At 39.4% G+C, this 22,145-nt stretch overlaps 1 pseudogene; it reads left to right on the forward strand.

The window, feature by feature from the left end:
- The window catches only part of LOC113837788, a 143,643-nt pseudogene that overhangs the window by 3,509 nt on the left and 117,989 nt on the right, over nt 1-22,145 (forward strand).

Genomic DNA, 22,145 nt, shown 5'->3' on the forward strand with positions numbered 1-22,145 from the left:
TGAGTGCTGGGATTAACAGCGTGTGCCACCATGCCCCAGCCTGATATTTTTCTTAAAATATATTATGACTGATAATTAGTACAGCTTTTTGTAGTTGTTGTTTAATTGCTGTCATTGTTTTCATGGTATATTTGTTTTCATCTTCTTACTTTCAACCTTCTAGCATTGTTGAATTTAAAATGTATTTCTGTAAAGAGAACATAATCATAGCATGCAATTTTTAGAATCAACCTGCCCAACCTCTGTCCTTTTAATAGGAGCCTATGATCAACCTACAGTGTGTCGATTAGTCTAATTAGTGCTAAGGTCAGATTTTCATCTTCCATTTGCTGTTTGCTTTCCAGACGCTTTGCATTTCTTACTCTTTTATGATTTTTATGTTATGTGCTTTCTTCTGTACTATTTTAATGCACATGCAATTTCCTTTATGGTACCTTTAAAAACTTATTTTCTTAGCGGCTGCCCTGGAATTGAAAACAATATCTTGTCCTAATAATCTATTTTAGATTAATAGCAAGAAAATTCCAATTGCACATAAAAAACACTTCTCTTAAATGCCTCCTTGCTGTCCCACCTCTGTAATATTACTGTCATACACATTACAACTTCATTCATTGTATGATCATCAAAACACAGTTACAATTAATGTTTTATGCAACTATCATTCAAATAAGAGAGGAGAAAAATGAGTTGTGGACAAGGATACAACTTAACTACACTATTTGGAGATTATTTATACCCACTTTCAATAATGTCTCTAATAAGGAGATAGAAGGTGACCAGAAAATGGGATATTAAAGAACCCCAAACATAAACTAGAATTATTACACACTCATAGGTTACTCTCCACAATAATGGTGACTATACAGCCTTCACAAGTGTACATGGTAGGTTCCATAATATTGAACATTGTTAGGTTAAATAATGTTACATAACCAAATTTCAGAATCAATTTGCTAGAAAAATCATAAAACATTTTGTCTATCCAGCGTGTCATAAAATTAAAAAATAAACTATTGGGGAAAATTCAGACACACATAGAAATTAAAGAATACACATCTTTAAAAATGTTAAGTTATCATACAAAATGAGTTTTATTATATGTCTTCGTGTGTGTTTAAAAAAACATACTTTCTAAATCAATGAATCCAAAAAGAAATTATAAAATGCTTACGTACAAAACAAAATAAAATCTAACTTATCAAACTGTATGAGCTGTAGTGACAGACATGTGAAGATCGAGCACTTATGGCATTTATATGTATATTCAAAAAGATAATCTTCAGGCTATAGATGCATCATGCATGCATCCACCAATACACGCATTCATACACGAGTGCACACACACACACACACAAATGGAGTTTTATAAAGAAGAACAAAATGCAAATGATGTCACGTGCAGGAAATAGATGGACCTGCAGATTGTCATGTTACATGAAGTAAGCCAGGCTTAGACAGAAAAGTATCACATGTTTTCTTTCAAATATAGAATCCAGATTTTGTTTAAAAGACATGGACGTAGAAATGGGACTATATGGAAAGAGGATGGGGTCTGGGGGAGAAGCAGGCCAAGAGAACATAATAGGAGATAAATATTATAAAGGGTATATTATATGTATGCAAAAAAGTCTCAATGAAACCCAATATTTTGTCCAAGTAGTATAAATTGATTCAAAACATAGCAAAAGAGGTCACACAATGGATCCAATAAAGGTATATAGTTGTTACATATTGAAATAAAAATTTTAATGAGAAAAATTTTATATGTAATGATAAAGAAAACCAAACTGTCCAAATTTGAATTTGCCTATTGATAGTGACAATCCCATATCTAGCAATCTGGCATATTCAATAATTAGTTTCAATTCTTCATTATATCAGTAGTTGAAGTGTATATCCACACCATTGTCTTTGCACTATGGTGAATGGCTTCTGGAGCCATTCAAAGAGCCAAGTGATTTGTGTTCTCTAATGTAAGAGGTTATATGCTTGGGCAGTTGGACACGCCCTCTTGCAATCCTATCATTGCATTTTGTGTATGAGGACACGGCACTGATAGCTAGCTTCTGGCTTTCCATCTTGGACTGTATGATGACATGTGTGGGGCTTAGTTCCCCGATGGACCCACCAACTTGAAAGCAAGAAAGAAATGTTTATTGCCACATACCACTGAAATCTGGCAGCTGTTTGTAGCACTGCCAATGATGACAGATGCATGATCAAATAACCCAAGCATTTCTGTGGTTCACAAGACAAAAGTTTAGTGCTTAGTCATGCTGTCCATCTTTTCTGGATTGACTTCAGCTAGTTTTATCAGTATTCATTCTGGGATCCTATTTGAAGAAACATTCCCCTCTCCAACACTGCTGGTCTTGTGGGCGAAGGAGAAAAGTAGTGAGCCCTCAGACAGTTTTTTTGGTTTTTATCTCAGAACATTTTATTTACATTCATGTGTCACAAGACACATACATGTGGAGGAAAAAGAGGGCTCTTCTCACGGAGTAAGGCATCATGGGTCACAAAGCCAAGGCTGATGTCAACATAACAGGGAGAAATGATCTTCCCCCAGGCAGGAATAGACAGCCTTTTTGAAACTATATTTTACTCACCCTTTCCCACCCAGCTTTGGGTTTTATATTTTTTCCTCATTGAATCTGCTTCATGTTGCCCAGGTAGTCTTGAAAGTGGGGGCTGCCCTGGAGTGTGGTTGACCTGCCAGGGGGCAGGCACATCATTAAGGAAAAGTGACTCTCCCTCTCCTAGCAGCTATCAAATAGCAAAAGCACCTCACTCAGTGGTGGGGTTTCCCGCCCACTTTCCTCCCTTCTATGTAGGAATTTTGTCTGGCTAAAGCTTCCAGAAGTCTTATTCACTGTGAGTTCATATGTGCAACTCCCCTGGACATATGCTTTTAAAAGCCATGGCACGATACATTTTAGTGCCCTTGGTGTTCTCTGAGCTCTCTGTGCCTTGCTTTCCTCGTCTCTAAAATAGAAATGACAATAGAACCTGTCTCATAAAGTTATGAGAATAAAAAAGACAATCGTTCGCATATTTAAAAGAGTGCCTCTCATATAATGAATGTTACATAAGCATTTGCAAATACAAATAAGCGTGTACCCACACTAGTGTTTCCTTTTGCCACAGTGGGAAAAAAAAGATACCTTAAAGGCATCAAAACAGCAAATCTTTTTTTTTAAAGTCTGTGATTTAAAAGTCAAGCGTTCAAAGGTTGGGCGATTGCTTAAACCCCTTCAAACATGCCCTTGTTGTGGGCTTGCAGTCCGATCATTTCTCGGTGGAAAAGGGAAGAAGAGATTCTGTGTGGTAGGAACAGGACAGCAGGTGGTGGTAGTAGAAAACAGAAGAGAGGCTTCATGGCTGGGAAAGGACGGCAGCCGATGGGTCCAAAAAGCTCTTCAGAACAGTGATACAGTCAAGAACCCAGGTGTGGAGCTGGCGTCTGAGCTGCCACCACAGTCACAAGAACACAGAGTTTTAGTCATATCGTGGCTTTCTTTTCCCTGATGTAGTCTAACTGTCCAGTTGCATATTATGACAAATACTCTCCTCATTCAGCGGGTTTATTAATGCCTCAAGCAGCATTCAGCATCCACTTTGCATTTATACAAGTGCTGAAAGGCTACCTTCACCTCACTCAGTTGCTTTGCTTTTTGCATTTAAAGGGGCAACAATTGATCCACACTTGAAAACAAATGAGGAAAAAAACCCAGAAAGGATACACAAACCCAGCCTGCTCCATCACCTCTTCTGGTCCCTTCCAAGAATATTACTATGTGAAGATGGAGAAGAAAGATATCTGATTGTTTTCTTATAAGACTGCCTTGTACAAAGTAAGCTTTAATCAGTGCCTATGGGGTTGCCCTTGCCATTACTTGCATCTTGACAATGCATACCTTATGATGTTTAATGTGCCTTCCAGCTCTGGAGATTCTGTACTGGATGTAAACATTCTATAATGTCTCACTGTGGGAATAGGGTGTTAGATGTCTTTAAGCATGTGTGTATATATAACCTTGCATTACAAAGAGCAGATACATTTTATGGATCCCTTAACAGATTTCCAAAATGTCTGCAGACCTGATTTACCTGCTGTAGATTCTACTGACTTTGCCAGTTTTCAAAGTTGATAGCAAAGCTTTAGTAACTACTATAGATGGCATTCTCTTTTACCACATGCTAGAGACAATACTATTTCACTTAACTTTGTGATTAAAGTTATCTATGCATCATCTCCATTTCACAAGCGAAGAAATGGTTTCCTAAGGCTGAAGATATGGCTAGGTGGTAGAGGGCTTGCCTACCATAGACAAGGCCTTGGGTTCCATATATAACATCACACACACACACACACACACACACACACACACACACACACACACACACACACACACACACACACACACACCTTAAATAAAAAGAAAGATATTAATGAAGTCCCTGAAAGATGATGTAAAAGTTTCAAAATTAGGATACAAGGGTTATTGAGTGGATTTTGAAATGGGACTCCTTGTTTTTAATTTTGACTTCATCCAACTTTAATAAAAATACAAATGGAAGTAGTGCTAAGGCAATTGGATATCCATGGACAAGAGAGGAACCTTCATTTATCTCTTTCTAAATCCAAACATCATCTTGAAGTAGACTATAGGCTTAAATGTAAAATACCAAACTACAGATCAGGCATAGTGGCACATGCCTTTAATACTAGCACTTGGGAGACAGAGGCAGGTGGATTTCTGTGAACTCAAGGCCAGCCTGGTCTATGTATCCTGTTTCAGGACAGCCAAGGTTTTCTAGGAGACCTTGTCTAAAGAAAATGAACAAAACTGTCTTAGTTAAGGTTACTATTGCTATGATGAAACACCATGCAAGCTGCCAAGAGAGAAGAACAATCAATAGTTTTATCTATCTATGAATCTATGAACCACAACAATGACCAGCATGGCAAGGCCCATTGGATAGGAGGAGTTGAGATTATAATTAGATCATTTCCTCTTTCTCCTTCCTCCTCTAAACCATCCCATATACCTCTCCTTTCTGTTTCAAATTCATGACCTCTTTTTTCATCACATACACACACACTCCTAAATATGTAAGTAAAACCTGCTCAGTCTGTATAATGTTACTTGTATGTATGTTTTCAGGGCCGACCATTTGGTATTGGATAATCAATTGGTGTGCTCTTCTCTGGGGAAGACTATTTCTCCCATTCTTAGCATCCTTAGTTGCCTGTAGTTTTTTTTTTGTCTAGGTTTAAGGCCTTTTAGGATTTCCCCCACCCATATTAGCATCTCTATTGTTGTCCTTGTTCAGCTAATGATCAGGCAGTAAGGTTGGTGAGACTTTTTGAATAGAGCTTCTGACATTATTAGGAAGCAGTCTCACTGCAAACTCCCTGTTTCTTTGGCTCTTACAATATTTTTGCCCCCTCATCTTCAATGATCCCTGAACCGTCGGTGCAGGAGTTGTATTGCAGATGCATCAATTAGGACTGGGCTCTGGAACTCTACATTTTGATTGGTTGTGGTTTTCTGTAGTTTTCTCCATTTGTTGCATGAAGAAGTCTCCTTGCCGAGGGATGAAGACTACACTGATACATGGGTATAAGGATAAATACTGATAATATAGTTAGGGATTATGCTGGTTTAGTAAAGTGGCAATTGCAGGTTCTCCTCCAGGAAGTATCACTTCAACCTCCCTGGGTGGTTGGCTAGGTTTCTGGTACCAGGCATGATTTCCCTCTCCTCTTGTTGAGTGGGTCTGAAATCCAATTGCAGACCTGTTGGTTATCAGCCAGATATGCATACCACTACTGCACACTTAGGGCTATTGTGCCATGCTGGCTGTTGTTGTGATTCCTAGGCACCATAGCTTGATAGGACTGTTGACTATTTGCCCTCCTTTGCAAGCTTACATGGTACATTGTGTTTCTCAGGGAGGAGGAGTTCAGGTCAGTTCCAGCTCAAAGGCCTCTGGGCCCTGTGTCTGTAGTACATGGTGTCTTCAGCAATAGGACTTGCCTTCCATATTTGGGAAGCAATCAAGGGCAATAGCAATAGACTGTAATGGTTTTTCAAATTACTTGAGGCTTCTTTTGTGGCCTAACTCATGCTGTACCCTGGACAGTGCCCTGTGGGAACTTCAGAATATGTATTCTACTATTGTGGGTGGGAGGTTTCACAATTCAGTAGACTTCACTGATGTATAGTGTTCCTTCAGTTCTCTGTCTCTACATTTCCCATGGCATTTTTTTATTTAACTGTTTATGCTGCTGCTGGTACTTAAGTGATATAAGCTGGACAGAAGAACATAAATTATCCTATGATGATACATATGTAAAATATCTGCAATGGGTAAATTTATAAAGACACAATATAGTTTAAAAGTGGCAAGAGGCTTGAGAAGGGAACTGGGAACTATCAATGTTTACAGAGTCTCTGTCAGAAGTAATGAGATAGTTTTAGAAACAGCTAGTGGATACCGTTGTACAATGTTGAAAATAAAATCAGTGCTGTAGAGCTGTAATGTTAGGATGGCCAAGATGTTGGTTCATAAAATTAATGCTGTATGTTGTCACTCATCATTGAAAAATCAAAAAAGGTGGGTATTGTAAAACTAGAGAGAAAATCGGGGACACCAGAAGCTGGCAGTGCTAAGGAGCAGGTGGCATAGAGAAGGGATGATAATCAGATATAACATACAGTTAGATAGGAGAATCAGGGTTTTATGTTCTGTGGCACAGTAGAGAGATGGTAAAGGTGTATTGTATAGGATTACATTTTTCCCCAACAAAAGGAAATGCCAAGTGGTTCAAGCAATAGATATACAGTGTAATAAACCTGATTCTATCAATAGCACATTGTTTGCATATATCAAAGTAGCGCACTGCTCCTCACAGAGTTGTACAATTGCTACATGTCAATTTGAAATTTTAGAATAGTTAAAACAGCAAATTATTAATAACATGTGTCAAAATTAAAAAATGTAAGTAATGAAAATCAGTATTTTGCAACAGTGAAGACAAACAATTCATGTTTCTTTTTATCAGTCTAACAAAAAGATTCATAGACAAGCAAATTGCAAAAGACTGTGCATATTATCATTTCATTTCCTTGAATTTTAAACATAGGCAAATGTCATTTACACTAAGGATATAGGTATAGGCTCAAAACTATAAAAGAAAGGAAGGCAGTGATTACTGCAGAGACTAGGGCAGTGGCTGACTGCAAGAGTGAGGAGATAGATGTACGGGTGGGAGTCTTTGAGTTTGCTGGCACCTTTCCCTCTTGATGTGCCTGGGATGTGTTTGCTATACATACATTCTTCTAACGCTTACTGCTAAAAGTCTTGACATCATTGGAAGCCTATTAGAAGGGCAAAGTGTCAGACTTTATCAAAAACTTGAGTTCCAAGGATCCTCAGACGATTTCTGTGCATATTATAGTTTGTAAACCTGACATGCACGCTACATAATTTTCTTTTTGTCTGAAGGTGACATGCGCATTGGAGTTAAAATTATGTTATCTGTTTGTTTTAGTTTCTACTGGGCTATCTGTTTTCCTTGAGTGATAAACACATAGGCTAATGATAGTTCTAGGCATTCTATGCCTGTTTTAGCAACTCTGAAAGAAACAGCTTGTATTGTAACCTTATTACAAACAAGGAAATTGAGATGCTGAACAAAGTCAGCTCATATATACGAGATATGAGACACTTCATTAATTTCCAAAACCCTCACATAGAAGCCCTGAATGAGGATAAGGGGGGCATGGAATTATTGGGGCTCTGGGCAGCTGTGCTGGTCACAGAGGCTGTGACTACCACAGCCGTGATGACGCCCTTGAGTCTGCCACTCAAATGGGTCTTTGTAGGCCACACCTTTATCCTAACCTTTTTGCAGGCTCAACCCATACCCCTCTTTTGGCTGCGGGGCATGGGAGTAGCTGCTGCTCTTCTTGTTTCTGATTTACTGAGGGCTTGGCCTGCTACTCTCTCCTGCCCTTCCAAAGCAGGTGGGACACAAAGCCACACAAAGGGGTAAAAGCTCTAGTGTTGCCCCTTAAAGTTCCTAGCCTTGCTCCAGAGGCCTACCCAGGGAGAAATCTCCTGGAGAGTCCTTGTCTCTCAAAGGGACACTGAAGGCCCTGGTGACAGGCCAGAGAGCTCCCTGGTATGCCTCACCTAGCAAACAGTCCAGGCTCATTGCTTCCAGAACAACTGCTCTGCCGCTGCCTCATTTGCAGAACTTCCTGGGCTCCGTTACTCCTTAACTGACAGAGAATTTTGTGCTTAATTTCCCCTTGCTAACCCATAAATAGCTGCGATTTTCTGACATTCCCTTCCCCCAACATCGGTCTGCGCAAATTCAGTGTGAATCACTGCTCCTGTAAATAAACGTCATGAGCTTTTAACGACGTTTTGAATATCACCTCGGGTTTCCACTTAATGCCATTGGTTAACTGACAATATATAGTTGTATTTTTAAAACATAAACTTAATCGGTGGTGAAAGGTAATGAGAAAATATTGTTCTTGAGGACAAGTCTGAAGTGCAAAATGCTCCAGAAAATCAATACTGTACATGGTAACTTACTACAGGAAGCGGTGTTATTTTTTTTAGTGATTTATTATTCATTAGGGCTACAATGAAAGATGCATGATATTAGGACTTCAAGCTTTATAAATCCAGCTGTTTGTTTTCCATATTTGTGTATACTTATTAGTTTTAATTACACTAATAATTTCCCTGGGTTCTTAAATTTACATTAGCTCTTAAAATATAGAGAAAACATTCCTCATATAATTTAATCATTTGTGTAAATGGCAGACAAGGAAGTTATTGGTTCATATAGTAATTATTGCAGTCCATGTTTTGAGCTCATTTGTGCAATTGCTAAATTAATAATTATCATTTACGTAAGCAGATTAGGTCATCTGCACTCATTTACAATTATAATTCAGAAATGATTGGATGTTCTTCAAATTTCCCAATTTCTTTAATGCCCTTATTAAAATGGTACATTAAAGAATTTTCCAATTAAGTCTATTATCATAAGTAAATTTGGCTTACTACGTGTAATTACTCCCATGCTATTGCATATAAATTTTCAATTAATCCATCTCTTTTCTAAAATGCATGGCAAAACAAGTTGATTGTCATAATGTTGTTTGCAGCACTTGCTTAAAAGCCAGCTTTGCTAAAATTCCCACTGCCACGCCATTATGAGTAGCAATGTATGAAATTATTCTATAAAATAGGCAACATGCCAGGGATAACTCAACACTTTCCACTCTTTACTGTGATATATAGTGTGCAAGAAATGAACTTTTGACGTAACGGCAAAAAATTCGCAATTTTATATAATGCCAAAGACTACTTAAAATATTTAAAACCCACATATAGTTTTAAAATGTCAAAATTTTCATTGATAAATGCAATATAACACATACTTGTTGGATGGTTTTTGGTAAATACAGAAATGCAAGAGGAGCTGGGTGGTGGTGGTGCATGCCTTTAGTCCCAGCACTTGGGAGGCAGAGGCATGCGGATCTCTGTGAGTTCGAGACCAGCCTGGTCTACAAGAGCTAATTCCAGGACAGACTCCAAAGTCACAGAGAAACCCTGTCTCAAAAGAAAAAAAAAACAGAAAAAAAGAAATGCAAGAGGAAGGAAAGAGATCATATATAATTTCATCAACCGGAGATAATCTTTATTTGTATCCATTGATTAGCAATCTACCCATGTGTGCCTTCAATATGCAGTCATAAAATTGAGGTCATATTGTACTGAAGGCTCCAGTGGAAAAACATCACTTACTTTTTGTATTTGTTATTAAAGTTTCATACTTGGAAGAAATTCTCTGTAGGTGAAGGTACTTCATTTTCAACCTTTTACACTTACCAGCTGGGTGTTCTTGGGCTTCAGCCTCCTCACTAGGAAAATGGAGATACTGATGCTGTGACTACTTAATAGAATTACTGGGAGGACTAAATGGACCAGCTTCATCACAGGAAGCTCACAGAGCAGCTATGCAGGAAATGTTGTCTCTTCTCTATTATTTTGCTAGCTTTCTATTGGCTAGACAATTAGTTTGCTCCCAAGTCTATAAATTCTTCTTATAAATTATGGACACAGACTATAGAAAGATTTTACTGATTTGTTTACAAAAGCAAAAAAATGTAAAGAAATTAAATTTATGATTGTATAATTTACAACCATACATTACACTGCTTGAATTTCTTCAAGATACAATTTGATGAGTTTTTATAATTATTCACTAGTGTAACCACCACCAAAATGGACCATTCTGTGAGTTACTGAGTTTGCATCTTCTATAATAGAAGTCTACAAAGATGTTCCTCAGTTTACCATGGCATTTCCAGACGATGGCATTGTAAGTTGAAAATGCCACAACCAACAATGCATTTGATAGGCTTTACTCAACATCCTAGTTCAGCCACCCAGTTCACTATAGCATATTAGTTTTTTTTTTTCTTTTTCTGTCTCTGCAATATGACTGTCTGGGAGATGCCAGTATCTGCCACTGTCCAGCATTAAGAGAAAGAATCATATCATATCACATGGTATTTTGGGGCCACATCAGTATCTAATCTTCCAAATGTGAATGCATATAATTTGCACACGATATATATAATATATATATATATATATATATATATATATGTGTGTGTGTGTGTGTGTGTGTGTGTGTGTGTGTGTGTGTACATATATATTCTATTGAGTCCAATTAGTGTTGTCTATATGTACATGGTGTAGAGTGTAGAGCCTGGACAACCTTTTAGGGAGCTCATCCCTGAAGAAAAATAATTCTATTTCCCTCAGAAGCCATCAACCTGAGCAATGTTCCCTTTTTATTTTTATATGTGTGCTTGCGTCTGTGTGTGGTATGTGCATGTGAACACAGGTGTTTACTGAGGCCAGAAGAAGTTGTCAGATCTCCTGGAGCGGGCCAGTGTAGGTGCTGGAAACTGACCCTCTGCAAGAGCAGTACTATCCTTCACTGCTGAGCTGTCTCTCCAGCTCCATTAGGCAGTCTTATAATTTGAACCATTCTAGCAGTTGTGTAGAAGTATCTTGGTGTAGTTTTAATTTGTCTTTCTGTGGTGAAGAAGATGATATTGAGAAATTCTCATGTCATTACTGGCAATTCCCATACTTTCAGCATTGAGTTTCTATTCATGCTTTTGACCATTTGGTGGTGGAAGAGTGTTTGCTTTCTTCTTACTGAATGGTGAGGCTTCTTTATACATTCTTTTCAATTAAAAAACTGTTATCAGTGGATGATGGGGAGTAAGTATATGCACACCACGGCACACGTGTGGAGGTCAGAGGATAACGTTGCAGAGCCGGTTCTCTGTTTTGAACTTTTTGTGACTTTGTGGTGATGAAACTCAGGTGACAAGGCTCGCACAGCCCATGCTTCACGTGCTGAACTATCTTGCAGGCTCTTCTTTACTTATTCTTGTTCTATGTCTCATATCAGACTTCTAGCACATTTCTGATAGTTTCCTCTAGCCAGTGGCTTCGCTTTGTTCTAATTATGAATACATGTATCTGGGTATGTGCAACTGGAGTGGCAGGTGATTGGTTGTTGGCCTTTAGATGAGGGCACAAGGAACCAAGCTCGGGGTCCTGAGGAAGAGTACCAAGTACTCCCAACTGTTGAGCCATCTCTGTAGCTCTCTTTTCATTTTCAAATGATTGTTTTTTTCAAACGATTGTTATAAAATTATACTCTAACAAATTTTCTTTTTAAATTTTAAATAGGTTTTTTCTCTTTTCTTTTTTTGATTTCATTTTGCATTCCAATCCCAGTTCTCCCTCCCACCCTCTACCCACTATCCTCACCTCCTCCCACCCTCCCTCACCTGCCCTCTTAGCCCACCCCAGTCCACTTCTCCTCATGGGTTAGGGCTCCCATGAGGAGTCAACATAGTCTGACACAATAGGGTGGGGCAGGGCTCAGCCCCTCTCCCATGCACTAAGGCTGAGCATGGCATCCCACCATAGGGAATGGGCTCCAACAAGCTAGCTCATGTACCAGGTTTGTATTGTGGTCCTACTACCAGGGACCTCTCTGATAGTCCAAGCCTCACATCTGTCTCCCCCATGTGGAGGGCCTCATTCAGTTCCCTGGAGTCTCCACAGTTGTATGTCTAGAGTCCAGGACTTTCCATTAGCTTGGTTCAGCTGTCCTGATCTCCCTTGCTCATATTAAAATAGAGTTTTTCATACAATATATTCTGATTACGATTTCCCATCCTACAACTCCTCCAATATCCTCTCTATCTCTCCTCAAATTTTATTTTATATTTACTAATTTTGTTTAAGTCAAAGTGGCAGGTTCTCACATTGTAGTCAAGGCTAGCCTGTAACTCATTATGTAGCTCAATATGGCCTCAAACTCATGGTAATCTTCTCACCTCAGCCTCTTAAATTCTGGGATTAATACACAGCTCAAGGCCACATACTTCAATCTCTTCTTCTGGAGGTATTATAGTTTTAGATATTATGTTAGAGACATGATCTATTATATATGGTTTGAGATATGCATTGATGTTGATTCTTTCTTTGTATGGATATCTAATAGTTCTAAAATTATTTATTCCTCCTAGACTTATCATGGAAGAAACACCCATGAAGTCTCAACATGGCTGTCTAAACAAGTCCTGAAGAAGGACAATACTAATGGACATGCTAACACAGAAGGGGAAATCCCATAGGGTCTCAATTCTAGATAAAGGACATAGGCAACTAAAAAAAGCTGAGAGCAGGAGAAATATTTTTCCCAAGGAAGAGCCTCACCACCACCCTCCCAATTGGTTGTTCAATACTGTCTTAGGGTTTCCATTTCTGTGAAGAGACACCATGCTAATGGTAACTCTTACAAAGGAAAACATGTAATTATGGCTGGCTTATAGTTCAAAGGTTCAGTCCATTACCATCATGGTGAGACATGGCAGCATGCAGGGTGACATGGTGCTGGAGAGGTAACTGGGAGTTTTATATCTTAAGCAGGCAACAGGAAGTGTTCTAAGACACTCGATGGTATCTTGAGCAAATATGAGACCTCAAAGCCCACCTCCACAGTGACACACTTCTAACAAGACATGCCTATTCCAACAAGGCCACACCTCCTAATAGCACCACTCCTTTTAGGGTCCATTTTCTTTTTTCCCCCTTTTTAATTTAAATTAGAAACCAGATTGTTTTACATGACAATCCCAGTTCCCTCTTCCCTCACCTCCTCCCCTGCCCCCCACTAACAGCTTACCTATCCCATACCCTTTCTGCTTCCCAGGGAGGGTAAGGCCTTCCATGGGGGGATCTTCAGAGTCTGTCATATCCTTTGGGATAGGGCCTAGGCCCTCTCTTGTGTGTCTAGGCTGAGGGAGCATCCCTCTGTGTGGAATGGGATCCCAAAGTCCATTCTCATGCTAGGGATAAGTACTGATCCACTACAAGAGGACCCATAGATTTCCCAGGCCTCCTCACTGACACCCACGTTCATGGAGTCTGGTTCAGTTCCATGCTGGTTTCCCAGTGCTCAGTCTGTGGACCAGGAGCTCCCCCTTGTTCAGGTCAGCTGTTTCTGTGGGTTTCACCAGTCTGGTTTTGATCCCTTTGCTCATCACTCCTCCCTCTCTGCAACTGGATTCCAGTTCAGTTCAGTGTTTAGCTGTGGGTGTCTGCTTCTGCTTCATCAGCTGCTGGATGAAGGCTCTAGGATGACATATAAGGCAGTCATCAATCTCATTATCAAGGGAGGGCATTTAAGGTAGCCTTTCTACTGTTGCTTAGATTGTTAGTTGGTGTCATCCTTGTAGATCTCTGGGCATATCCCTAGTGCCAGATTTCTCTTTAAACCTATCATGGCCCCCTCTATTATGGTATCTCTTTTCTTGCTCTCCTCTATTCTTCCCCCGACTCAACCTTCCTGCTCCCTCATGTCCTCCTCACCCCTCCTCTTCTCTCATTCTCATTCTCCTAGCTCCCTCTCCCCTCCTCCCATGCTCCCAATTTGCTCAGATATTATCACTTTCCCCTTCTCCAGGGGACCCATTTTCTTTTAATCCACCATAAATACCTCCTTAAAATCATATACACACAAGTAACATTATATAGACTTAGCATAGTGTATTATTATTAATTATTCAACAACAATTAAAGATAAATAGGTTAGAGGTCATGGTTTCAAGAGACAGCAAGAGGGAGGTACATGGGAAGGGTTGGAGGGAGGAAAGGGGAAATAATGTAATTATATTCAAATTTAATTTTTGTAAATTACATTTTTTACCCTACATAAATTTTTAAGACAGTTTTGTTGAAAATCAGTAAACTGTGTATGTGGGTTTATTTCTCCACTCATCTGCTACATTCACCTATATGGCTAGTCTTTCTTAAAGCTCAGAGCTTTGTATACTGTAGGGAGGTGTTCTACCACTGAACTAAAACTCTATTTGCCAAACATTGACTAAAGTATCCTTACAGTAAATTTCGAAATGAGATAATTTAAATCTTTTAGCTATATTCTGTTTTGCTTGCCATCATACTTCAAGGTCCAATGGCTCTAAACTTTCCATATCCTTATTCAGATTCCAAATACTCTCCAAATCCTGTTTTCTCTCTTATAGCCAAAAAATCTATTTAGCTTTATTGCCACTATTCTCTCTCAAAGTACCTTTGCCTCTTCTAATACATCCACTGATTATTTTTCCTGACAGGAGCTCATAATGGCCCTGTCAAGAAATAATTTGTTCTCTAAATTATTATTATTATTATTATTATTATTATTATTATTATTATTAATGTGTGTATGTGTTTCTGCATGCATACATGTCATTGATCATATGTGGAGGTCAGAGAACAACCTTCTTTAAGAGTTGGTTCTTATCTTCCACTGTGAATTCTGGGGGTCAAAATCAGCTCCTCAGGCTTGAATAAAAAAGTACTTTTATCTTCTGAGCCACCCCACTGGCTTTAATTTCTTCTTTTACTTTTATATGTGTGCAGTTGTGTCTATGTGTGCACATGCTATGTGTGAGTGCAGTGTTAGAGGAGACTGTAAGACTGCTTGAGATCACTTGGAGCAAGAGTTACAGGCAATTGGGTGGTGGGAATACAACGTGGGTCCTGGACAAGAGCAACAAGTGCTCTTAAGTGCTGATATTTCCTGTCCCTAATCTCTTCTTCTTTTTAAAATTTATTTATTTATGTATTTATTTATTTATTATGTATGCAGTGTTCTACCTTCATGTTTTGCCTGTACACCAGAAGAGAGCACCAGATCTCATTATGGACGGTTGATGAGCCATCATGTGGTTGCTGGGAATTGAACTCATCACCTCTGGAAGAGCTGCTAGTGCTCTTAACCTCTGCGCCATCTCTCCAGCTCTAATCTGTTCTTCTTAATTCAGGATTTGATTTACATAGAGCATGGGGATATTTAAATCATCCACTGGCTAATGTCACTATCCATGCCATAAAATAGTTAAAGGCATTAATAACGACATCCTATTATACTCAGAGTAAAAACCAACCCCCCATGCTCTGCAAAGACCTAAAAGATGACTATCCTGTTGATCTATCCTTATTCTGAGCCACTCTGCCCACAGCTCTTTACACAGAAGACACATAGCTCCTCCATTATTATAATGTTTCCAAGATCTTTCCCACCTGCAGATCCATTAGCCTGATGTCCACTTCCAACCCCACCTCTAAATCTTTGTCTGCTCACATCCCACTGAGGCAGAAAAGCTCTGTGGTTCCTAGCTCAGTTACCCACTACAGTTAGGTGCTTTCATAAAATCCTACTCTTTTCATTCAAGCAATTAGCAGAGTTTATAACCATGCCTTTTTGTGACATGAAAAATTTCTTTTTTACTTAATGGACCATAAGATCGGGAAAATAGAGACTGTCTCTTCTATCTCAGAATCCTTAATGGCACAGATACTGACACATAGTAGACACTTAAAACAAAACCTTATTGAATGGTAGATTTTCAGTTGTAACAGAAAGTTTCTCATTTGTCTATCCCCTTAATGAAAGCGGAATCCTACTTAGCTTAAGCCATAAGATCCCCAAGCTCTCTGTGTGCCAGAGACTAATCTTATTAACTTGTTTTGACTGCAGGAGTAGCTAACACCTGCTCCTGGCTTTATTAGGTGAGATTATACCAGTGCCTTGTATTAATTTCCTATAGTGTTCTTGAGAATTTCCACTGGAAATAGCTTTATGTTTTCTGCTAATGTACTTACTGGCTTATCCTCACTGTGCTCCATTCTCCAAGCTCTACCACCCACAACCCTATGTTATCCTCACAACTATGTCTGTACTTACTGTAGTCAAGGCAAACCATGAATTTAACATGGGAAGCCTTCTGGAAGACACTGTTTTAGAGTCAACCATTGGCCTCTGCTGTATGATGTAGGCATCTCAAAAGAGATCTATGGGAAGATTATCTACTCAAAAATCTTCTAAGTCCCCATATCAAGGGAATTATGACTGTGGGCCTTGAGTCCATTCACAATTATGCTCAGAGAATGTAATTCTCTTGGTTTATTACAGTCGCTGTGTTCAGATCCAAGCCCTTCTCACTTGCCTTGACCAAGTAAGTTTGCTTCTCTTTGCCTAGTCATATTAATTTCATTTGAGGATGCAGCTTACCATAATAGCTACGACCTTGAACTCCAAAGCCAAGCTGATAGGACTTGAACCATTCAGCAACTATTAGCTATGTGACCTTGGGTAAGCTACTTAACCTGACTGTGTAGCAGTTTCCTCAAACATAAAATTAGCATACTAATATTACCTCCTTTATATGATGAATAAAGGTTGGAGTGTGCACCAAAAGATGAACTGTAATCCGTGATAGTAAAGTCTCTTTATTCAAGAAAGCACCAGGGCAAAACGCAGGCCAGAGTGAGGTTACAGGAACCCAGCAAGCACGGCCAGAAAGAGAGGGCTAGGGTCTCCACGTGCAGCCCTTAAGAAGCTCCCTTATGTCACCCCGGCTTTCCTTCACCACGCCCTTATGGGCGAGTCCCGGGTCCACCTGGTACCTGTCCCAGGACTATTGGGCGGGGCTAGTGTGTCTCCCTACATTTATAGTTAGAAAAGAACACATATTCACATTGCTTGCAGTAAGGCTGGGCATATGAAACCTATGCTAGTAATTTATATCTGTTTATTTTCATTTTAAGTAAAGCTTTTACTTAAAAAGTGGAGCATGCAAGAATTTGTCTTACCTTTCTTACACTAAGTATTATTATTATTATTATTATTATCATCATCATTATCATTATTTTATTTTGTTTTTTTTGAGACAGGATTTCTCTGTGTAGCTTTGTAGACCAGGTTGGTCTCAAACTCACAGAGAACCGCCTGCCTTTGCTTCCCACATGTGTGCTGGCCACCCAGGTCTACACAAGATGGATCCAGTCCTAAAGAGAAACATTTCACATAAAGATGATCTCAGAAATTGGGATCACATGCCTTTAATCCCAGCACTGGAAGGGTGTAAACAATAGGAGCAGGATCTTCAGTATCAGGCACTCATTCTCCAGCCTCATTGAGGATAGGAAGACATTGAAGTCTCAGGATTCTCCAGCCACGCTGAGGAGAGGCAAGAGTCTGAAGCTTAGTGAGAGTTCGTGGAGACAGGCAGCCCATTCATCCTGAGGTAGAGGTAAGAACTAGTGGCCAGCTGCTTTGCTTTTCTGATCTTCAGCTTGAAGATTGAACCCCAATATCAGTCTTTGGGTCTTTCATTAATTCATATTACACATGTATTTTAAGAAATAAAAAGTAATGCAAACCATGTCATATCCAATTTGTCATCATTCCTTAAACTACTATCAATTCTAAAATTCTTTTCTTCTGGAGATGGATTCTGGGGCCTTCTCCATGCTGAGCATAAACCCTGCTGCTGTGCCACACACTAAGCCCTGACATAACTTTATGAAATGGCCTAGAAATGTAAAATAACCAAGGGCTACTTTCATTTTTACTTACCTTTTGATTTATAAATTCTTTCATTTTCTTTTATTAAAAGTGAAGCAAGTTCTGGAAAGCCTGTCTGCTTTTAATTTTCACTGCTTTAGTAATAAAGAAGGAGCTTTAATGTGGCAAACAAAACAGTTTGACAGTTGAAAACATTTTGCAGTAAAACTTTCTGTAGCTCAAACCTGAGAAGCCACTCAAGATAGTTTAGCATGTAAATTCGTATACTTGAGTTTAGTGAGGGAAGATGTGTCTGAGAGATTAGCCGTTGAGAGTATGAGATAAGGAAGGGTGGTAAAGTACAAAGAAAAGATTAGTGAACTTAATCATCCTTAAAGAACAACGTTCCACATCTTACTCACAAATTTTCCAAACTGCATGATGCCACTTGAAACGGCATGTAGAACAGGAATTGGTTTCACCAGAGAGGAGTCTCTAACTGAAGAGAAAGGTGTATGGGGGCAGATAGTAAAATAGCAAGTGTTGTAATTTTTAAAAGTGGCACATGAGAGAAAGACAGAGTTTAAGTGGAGAGTTTTTTTTTTTTAATTTGGGGAAAAGTTAATGGGAAAAGCAGGGAGGGGAGAAGGGAGAGTGGTCTCTGGAGACAAGAGTGGCAGAAGAGGAGAGGCAGAGGGAGGGAGGAGAGAGAAGGAAAGACAGAGAGACCAGAGACAGAGAGACAGGGAGACAGGGAGGGAGGGAGGGAGGGAGGGAGAGGGAGGGGAGGGAGGGAGAGGAGAGGGAGAGAGGGGGAGGGAGAGGGAGAGGGAGAGGAAGAGGGAGAGGAAGAGGGAGAGGGAGAGAGAGAGGAAGATTGGAGGTGGGCAGGGCCCCTTTAAAAGGGAACTTAGTGAATGTGCACAGGTGGTGCTCTTAGTGGCTGCAGCTGAGGGAGTATCCTGTCAGAACCCCAAGGACAGACCAGTACAGATGCCTGAATACTAACACAAGTATACCTGTATTAAAACACCTTATTAGAAAAGGGCATGGCACACAGTAGGCGCACAATAAATACTTGCTGAATTGATTGCATGAATTACACTGAAATTTACTATGAGAAGAACATACTGAGCTGTTTTTTTGATTGCCTACGAGGAAAGGGATTTTGCTAAGCAGCCATTCGTCCTTAATACAAAGATATGTTTCCCACATTGAGTATCTAAGCTGGCTCTGGACCTAAAGTAAATATCTGTGTGTATCTACAGAATTTGGATACACAGGAATACATTTTGCAGAAAACTTGGGATCTTAGGCTACGAGCCAGCTAGCTTCAGTAAGGTGGTTTGGTAAGGTGATTTAAAAGCTAGCTACTGATAAAACTCCAGGGAGATTTCTCTGACTTTGGAGATGTGTGTTTACTTTTCCAGGCAAAAGAAGCTAGGAACCTTACAGATGCTTCAAGGTTGTGGAAGTTGAAGACTTATTTGGTCCTTAGAAAGATTCATTATATTTTTAGGCTAGAGTAAGAACCCAGGGTCTGTTTACCTGTCTTTCTTTGGAGAGGAAAAGAGGAAATGGCTGCCTCTTTCTCTTATATATGGAGAAAACCCCACTTTTCTCTGTTCCTTACCTGCCATACAGTATGCATAAGACATCTGACCCGCTTTCATGGTGTCACCCCACGGGTGAGAATCAAGGTGAGCTGAACAGAGGCCATTATTTGCTTTATAACTGAATAACAATAATCTCTTCTTGATCCAGAACACCTCGAGTGCATTCAGAATAGAGTTAATGAAGATGAATATTAAAAAGCCAACACAAATGAATTTTTTCCAAGAACGGTTGTCACAGATGTATTTTCATTCAACTAAGAGTACGTGCTGTGCAAAGCACGTACAGGATTCTCAAGTATAATACTTGAAAATAATAACATGACAGACTCACAAAAAAGAAAAGAAAAACAAAAAAGAAAAAAAACAAATCTCTATTAGTCTGAGTTCTCCTCAAGGGTGGCTAGCCATCTGATTAATAGAGCCTGTATGGGGGCATGATAGAAATTGAAGCTCATATAAAAGATATCTCTCCAAAGAGATAAGGGTTTTATTTTGGAAATGCGAAGAGTGCTAAAATCTTGAAGGCTTTTTATTTTGTGTTTATTAAGATGATTCCATTTGTTGGTAACTTACAAAGGAGCTATCATAGCGATCGGCAGATAGGCCATGCCGGAAGGCACTACTACAAATGTGATTTCATTTCCTGCCCATACACATTTGAAATGGCTTAGAAAACTTACACAATATTTTTCAATTTGTGATAAATGGAAAAAAAACCCTTCACTGTTAGGTTTTTGTGTTCCATTTGGATCAAAATGATAAGAGACACAGAGGTCAGGAAATGTAGTTCTGGAAAGTCACCTGACATTTTGGCAGCAGAAAATAGCTGACCTACATTTTCGTTTTGTTTTGCTTTGCTGGTTCCAACTGAGACACAAGAATTGTATAGAGAAAGCCAAGGCTAAGCACAGAATCACAGAATGTCAGAGGCCAGCTTCCTGCCTCTAGCCTATACATGCTCAGGTCTCTGGGCATGATCTGTAATGATATGGCCCAACACTATGCTTCCTACCTCATCTCTTCTCTTGATTTCTGGCCATAGGAGAATTTACATTACTTCTGTAGTGGCAAATGGGCAGTATGATATATTTATGCATTTAATCATACTGGCCTCTCACTTAGAAGTCTTATGGTCTTGGGCCCTCACTTCACTTCTTTGACAAAAGGTAATCAATCCATCCTTTTGAATTGTGCTTTGTCATGACTTTCTACTCCATCATCTCCTTTAGATTATACTTCTCCACAATATCTCTATGACTTTGTCTGTCTGCTTCTACATATCTCATTCTTTTTATTTGTTGTTGTTTTTTTCTTCCCTAGGCAGGGTTTCTCTGTGTAACAGCCCTGGCTGTCCTGGAACTCACTCTATAGACCAGGCTGGCCTGGAACTCACAGAGGTACACCTGCCTCTGCCTCCAGCATGCTAGGATTAAAGGCTTGTGTAAGTCATTCTTTACTGGAGTTATCTGTGTTTATCTTTCTAACCTATATTTTGAGCTCTTATATTCCTTTACTTAGCGCAATACCTGGGATATAGTAGCCAGCCATTCAACACATTCTTGTTGAATAAATTAATGGATGACTAGGATTATACCACCCACCAGTGGATGGAAACATTAACAGCATAGCATCCATCCCTGTCAGAGGCATAGCCAGCTCTAACATCGCAAGGAAATAGTTTCTGCTTCCTGAGTCAATGAATTCTACTACTGGGTAGTTTTTATTTCTCTAAAGTTTATTTGTTCTGTTGATCTTTAATGTGCTTTCTTATAATGGCCACCTATTTGTTTTCAGTCTCTCTCCTGCAGTGATGAAAAACAATTGCATGCCTCTCTCCCATTTCCTATCTTGTAAAGAGTCAATATTTTAGAGCTTAGTTTTCTTCTTCAGTGGTCAAATATACAGTTCCTTGAACATTTTTAATTTTGTTACACAATTGCAACATCTCTCCTCATGCTGGTTACCTTCTTGGTACATTTCCATCCTTCCATTCCTGAATGTAATGTCTATATTTTAACGCGATGTTCTAGACATGTTCTGACCCCTGTCCAGTAAGGGTTACCACTTTACAGCTTTCATCTTGGGACACCAGTGCCAATGATGCCATCCCAGATCATCTTCTCCCATTACTCCTACCACTAATTCCCATTTCTGCAGTGCACTAATATTCTTGAAAGGAGTTTGAATTTTTTCTCTCATATTGAGAGGGTGTTCTGCCTATTATAAGCTCGGCATGGTGAGTACGGATGTATAGGTTGGTGAGCAAAAAAAAAAATGTACCTCAAAAGAAACAATAAACAAACCAATGCTGTAAGATCAGGACAGCATTACTTTAATGCACAAATTGGATCTTCTAGGCAGGCTGGCAATTACCTCCTGTACTGTCACCAGTTTGGTACACATAATAGAAAATGGAGATGGGGATAACAAGGCAAAGCTTTTAGCAATGTTGTTACATGAACATTCGGTCTAAAGACACAGTCTCACCTCACACCTCCACATACTGACATGCAAAATGACTGCTGCAGTCAATTTTGCCA

This window comes from Cricetulus griseus, chromosome X (assembly GCF_003668045.3).
Source record: "Cricetulus griseus strain 17A/GY chromosome X, alternate assembly CriGri-PICRH-1.0, whole genome shotgun sequence".
NCBI lineage: Eukaryota > Metazoa > Chordata > Mammalia > Rodentia > Cricetidae > Cricetulus > Cricetulus griseus.